The following is a 6,263-nucleotide window of genomic DNA, read 5'->3' on the forward strand; positions in this document are numbered from 1 at the left end:
GCCACCCTTCAGCCGGGGCAGAACCGGGAAGATGAGAGCAGAGAGGAGGAGAGAGTGCGCCCACCCCACCCCCCACCCCCCGAGGGCAGGCACACAGAGCCCAGCCCCGGCAGGCAAAGCGGAAAGAGTCCAGCCTGTGCTCAGAAGCAGCCCTCAGACCCCGTCGGACTCACTGCATGCAGATGACTCTGGACATGCCGTGCCTCCCCCCAGCGGGATAAACAGCCAGCCTGAGACATGCTTCCAACGAGAGGCAAGAGAAATTCTACTTCTGTCCGCATTCTGAAGACTAATTGGTTCTTCACTGTGTGTTGTGAATTGGGGGAAGTTTTACAAAGCAGATGCTCAGCTTCACATTCAATAACTGACACGCGTTCCTATTTCAACTCACCCATTACGATCCCCTCACGGGACCGTGGCTCCGCCCCGCTCCGCCCTGTGCTCCCTGCCTTCATGCCTCCTTCTTGCCGAACCCTCTGAACTTTGGCCTTGGTACACACTGCCCTTCTGATCTCAAATGGTTGGTTAGTCTGACATGGGGGTGAGTTCCGTTCCGGGCCTGCAAGGTAACTAAGAGCCATAATCGTGGAGACCCCCCCAGCCTCTGTCTAACTAGTCAGGCTGGTCTCTTTCGTGATTCTGGGTTGTGTTCCATATTTTCTCCTACTCTATCCAGAGCCTTCTAATGTGAACTCCTTCAGAGCAGTTGGCCGTGGTATCTCCAGGCACCGTCTAGTGCTCCTGGCCTCAGGGGACACGAATATTGATGTTGGTGTAGCCCATGAGTCCCCTGACTAATGGTTTCTGTGTGTTTTCCATCTTTGTCATTCTTCTTTCCTCTGGATGGAGACAGGCCGTACAGGGCTTCTCATGAGCTTTGAGGGCCCATTCGCTTCCTTCCCAGATGCGACCTTCTACAGTAGAAGGTAGAACCCTGTCCTTGTGGGCTATGCCCTGCCCATTGCCCCGAGTGGCCTGCAAGACTCTGATCCTGAGCTCCGGGCCCAGCGACTCATTCTCTCAAGGTGTCTGATTATGTCGAATAAGTATTTAAAACTTTGCCCCTGAATGCCCTGCCACATACATGCATATATTTGCCACAGAGGTAAATATCCGTGTACAAATCCTCTGTCAAACCTATGTATATGTATATTTGTGGGACTCCGTCCACTCTCCCGCCAACACCCATTTAACTTGGGTGTCTATACAGGCAGCTTCTCCTGGGTCACCATTATTGCAGGAGTATGTACATAACAGTAGTTATCTCTTTTGTCTTTAGCCCTGGCACGCCTCCAAGTGTCCTCCCTCTGCCTCCCTCATTCTTTGCCAGCTCCCTCTTGTTGTATGTGGTCTTCTCCTTCACCCAGGTCAACATGTGTCCCCCCGAGCCAGGGACTTAACATGCATTCCCCTCCTACTCCTGGCAAACATCAGGGATGTTTCTTTCACTGTGCAAATCTTATCTTGACTCTTTAAAATAGCGGTCTCACACAATGTCTGTCCCTTCTTCGTGTTTGACTCATTTCACTCAGCAGAATATCCTCTGGGTACATCCATGATATGAGCTGTTCCAGATTCCTGGCTATTCTTTAATGTAGTATCGATTGTGTGTACATGCCAACGTGTACTGACCCTTTCTTTCACTGGTGGACACTGAGGTTGTTTCTGTTGTTTTGCTCTTGTGAATTGTGCTGCAATGGACATGGGTGAGCCTATTTCTATTCGTGTTGCAACTCTGGTACTATTTTGCCCATAGAATGCTTCAATATTTCAACTTGAGGCTTGAATTTTTCTTCCATTCTTTGAGATATGATAAATGTGTTCTTCCCTTTTGGTATCCTAACTTCAGGTCTTTGCACATTTCTATATAATACTTCATTTTGTCTTCTCCAGCTGCCCTTTGAAATTCTTTTTTTATATCATAACTTTTACTTTATTGGCATATGACTCACATACCATATGATTCGATCATTCAATTATATGAAGAAGAGTTGCACAACATCACCACAATCAATCTTAGGACATTTTCTTCTTCCTCGTACTCATTGCTGTCAGACTCCCATTTCCTCCCAACTTCCCTCCCCATGCCCCCAGGTAATTATTTTTCCAATGACTGACTCTATAGATTTACCTATCCTGGATTTCATATACAGAAAAATAAATCAAGAGACCAAGCAAATAAGACAAAATAAAACAGGAAAATCTCAATTGAATATTAAGCATTAAAAATGAACAAATTTAAAATTGGTTCAAAGGGAGATCAAATGATAAAGTGTTACATTTTCACCTGTCCACATCAGGTATTGACCTTACAATGCTCTCTCTCTGAAAGCAAGGCTATTCACATCTCTGGACTCTGGTCAGAGGCTTAACCTTCATGAGGGCACTGCAAATAGATTTGGGGCTTCCATTGTCATCCATAGCCTTGTGCAAACTGGGTGTTCAGGATTTAAGCTCTGATACCATTCCCTTTTCCAGAATTGGATTTTATTATTTATAATCCTTGGATCACAGGGCTAGTGTACTTCTTCCATGTGGACTTAGTTGACACGTCACTAAGATGACTGTTTATTTTGAGATACGCCTTTAAGACTCCATGCACTATTCTTTCTGATAGCCAGTGTGTTAGACCAGGTTGACTAGAGAAATAAATCCAGAGGCACTCATATATGTGTAAGAGAGAGCTTTATATCAAAGAGCAATTGTATACTGAGAAAACATCCCAGCCCATTCCAGATCAAGTCCATAAGTCCGATATTAGCCCCTATATATGATATTAGCCCATAAATTCCTCTTCGGATTCACGTTGTCACTCGCAATGATGCTGAATGCAGGAAGATCACAGGCAGGCAGGTCAGTGAAAACTTTTGTGGATCCAATGGTAGTGGAAGCATCCCAGGGCTGTCCTCTGCAGGTCTCCACCACACGGCTCGCTCGGTCTGTGTAGCTGCATGTGGTTTGTCTACAGGAAGACGAAGGCAGAGAGAGAGTGTGGCCCACCACCAGGAAAGTTCCCAGAATCCTCATGAGAAGACCATGTCCACAAGGAGGCATCATCAGGCTGTGACCTGACTGACAGGCTAGGCTCCACCCCTTCACTCTTCACATCCTCAAGTTGACATGCCATTAGGTAACGACCACACCAGACATCATGTGTTTTCTTCATGACATTTTGCTATAGCACCCATATCTTCAGTGATCTCTCCAGGAGGGCAAGTATCAAGTAGGACCATGTCCTAAGAACTGATTATTCTTAGATTAGCGCTAGCATTAAGTGTGAGCCCAGAGTCCATTTACATATGTATGGTTTATAGCTGTTTCTGGTTCATTTTAGAGACAGTATTATCATTTTATTGGAGAACATGATAAATCATCCCCATGGGACATATAGTAATTCTATTAATAGTATGAGTAAGTTAGCCAGTGGAATGGAATCTAAAACATTGTTGAGAAAAGTAAATTATACAGGCCAGTTTTGTAGACCACAGTATGTGAATTGTTAATTTGTACAAATTAAAAGCTTAAGTGACTGGACACTATTTATGCAAACAGTGAGGGCTGGGGTTAAGTCAAATCTTCTTCTGAAATTTTCTCTTCACCTCTTTGACTTCATCGTTTCTTCAATTTGCTTGAGCCCTTCTACAATCAAGAGCAAGTTTCAGAGTGTCTTCTGACATCCACTTTGCTCTTTCCTTTCTCTCTGGTCTGTTTAATGACCTTTAGCTTTCTTTGTGGTGAGGCGCCCTTGATGCCATCTCACCACTAGTCTTCTGTCCTTAATGTTCAAGACCTCAAATCTATTCTTGAAATGTTCTCCAATCCAGGCTGGATGTATTCAAGATCATGTTTGGGCTTTCATTGACTTGTTCTAATTTTCTTAAACTTTAACTTGAACTTACATGTGAGCAACCAATGATCTGTTCCACAGTCAGCCCCTGGCATCATTTTGCTTGCTAATATTGAGCTTCCTCAGCTCTTCCCACATATGTACTCAATTTGATTCCTGTAAATTCCATCTGGTGAATTCATGTGCATTGTCATTGAATGTTTCGTTGAAAAAAGGAATTTGCAATAAAGAAGTCCTTGTTCTTGCGATTTCCATCGGCATTTTTATCACCGAGTCTATATTTTCCGAACACTGTTCCTTCCTTTTTACTTCCAACTTTTGCATTCCACTCACCAATAATTATCAATGCATCTTAATTGCATGTTTAAGTAATTCCAAACTGAAGAAGTTGGTGAAATTCAGTGTCTTCATTGCCAGTTTCAGTGGCTGGTGTACTAACTGGATTTCATTATATGCATATACATATTCTCCCGGCACAGGCGGCATTTTGCAGTTAGCAGCCCGACTCACAGCCACTCGGCCACCAGGGCTCCTTCAGATGGCACTTAGATCATGAATGTAACACCATTCCTCTTGAAATTGTTATTTCCAGAATAATACATCAAATGGTTGTCTGACTCAAAATGGCCTATACCAGTTCATTTCAGCTCACTAATGCCTAGGATATTGATCTTTATGCGTTCAATTTCATTTTTGATGACTTCCAGTTTTCTGAGAGTCACACTTTGTACATTCCACACTCAGACGACGGATAGATGTTTTCAGATGTTTCTTCCTATTTTGAGCCCTGCCCCTTCAGCAAATGAAGGTCTCCAAAGCTTTACCCCATTCACTTCATTAAGATCCACGACTTTAAGAAGGCAGCTCTTTCTCGGTCATATTTTGAGTAGCCTTGCAACCTTGGGGGCTCATCTTCTGCCACTCCAATTGCCAGTGTTCCGCTGTTACTCATAAACTGCTCCGTGGATAATCCCTCGGAAGCAGACAGCTTAGTCCTTCTTTGTAGTCTATTCTTAGTCTGGAAGCTCCACGGAAACCGGTTCACCTTGGGTGACCCTGCTGGCCTTTGAAATGCCCATGATATCGCTTCCACTATCAGAGCAACAGAAACTAATACCACGTGTGTAAAAGAGGCATCCCCTACTGGGCTCCGTCAGTCGGATTGTGAGGTTTACGGAACTCAGCACTGTCAGGTGCCTGGTCCAAACCAGGGTAAATACACACTCACTGCCATGGAGTCGATGCCGGCTCATAGTGACCCGCTAGCACAGGGTAGAACTGCCCCTGTGGGTTTCCAAGAGAGTACTCCTGAAGGGAGTAGAAAGCCTCATCTTTCTCCTGCAGAGCAACTGGTGATTTCCAACTGCTGACCTTGCTGATCGCAGACCAATTCATACCCACAACACTGCCAGGGATCCGCCTGGGATATGGCCAGCTCACCAAACACAGGTTTTCATCATTATTCACGACACATCTCCCGGGCATCCCTGCCTCGGGCTGAGCATCAGCAGAGTTCACTGGTCAAGGGGTGGGTATATTCACTTCTTCAATAGGTGGGCCAATCGATGCTCCATGCAGGCCAGATGAGGCGCCTGCATTTTACTCTGTCCCCCTGCCCCCATGAAACGGCATGTCCCTTCAGCGTAACATAGAGCCCACCGAAAGCCATAGATCTCAGTGAAGGAAACCTGCGTGCACACTGCACATGCACGCTCACACACGTCTGGTCTCTCCCCAATCTGATCTTCCCTGCAACGAGAAAAGGGGAGAAGGCAAGGCGGGCCATCCCCATTTCCCTGAGAACCAAAGGGGCAAGCATCTTTCAAGTCAGGGAGCAACACCAAACAGCTACACCAAACAGCTACACCAAACAGCTACACCAAACAGCTACACCAAACAGCTGGGGATCCCAGGCTCTCCTGCCTTTGGCCACCCTTCTTCTAAAATAGGTGGCTGAGCTGAGCCAGACGGAGCCGGGGTGGCACTGTGGGCTAGACATCAGGCTGCTAACCACAAGGCCATCTGTTCAAACCCACCAGCCGCTCCTTAGGAGAGCGGAGGCTGTCTGCTCCTGTGAAGATCGGCAGTCTCTGACTCAATGGCCGTTAGGTATGGAGTCTGGAGCTGAGCCTCCGCACACAGCCTTTCCCAGAGGAAGGCCAAGCCATCCTTGCAGAAACATCTCTCCCCACCCGTGCAAGCCACAGATGTCATTTTACATGTTCTATTCGCCGCATTAAGAAAAAGAAGGAAAATGAAATATGTGGGATGAAATTGAACAGCACATGTTACTTAACCTGAGATATTGAAAAATATGATCACCTCATATAACTCGTCTTAAATTATTATTGGGATGTTCCAGGGCCTTTTTCCCGACTGTCTCTGAAATCTGGCGTGTGCTTTGCCCTTAGAACAC

The sequence above is a fragment of the Echinops telfairi genome, unplaced genomic scaffold (genome assembly GCF_000313985.2).
Source record: "Echinops telfairi isolate 266 unplaced genomic scaffold, ASM31398v2 ScPeMD7_7469;HRSCAF=8507_1, whole genome shotgun sequence".
Lineage (NCBI taxonomy): Eukaryota > Metazoa > Chordata > Mammalia > Afrosoricida > Tenrecidae > Echinops > Echinops telfairi.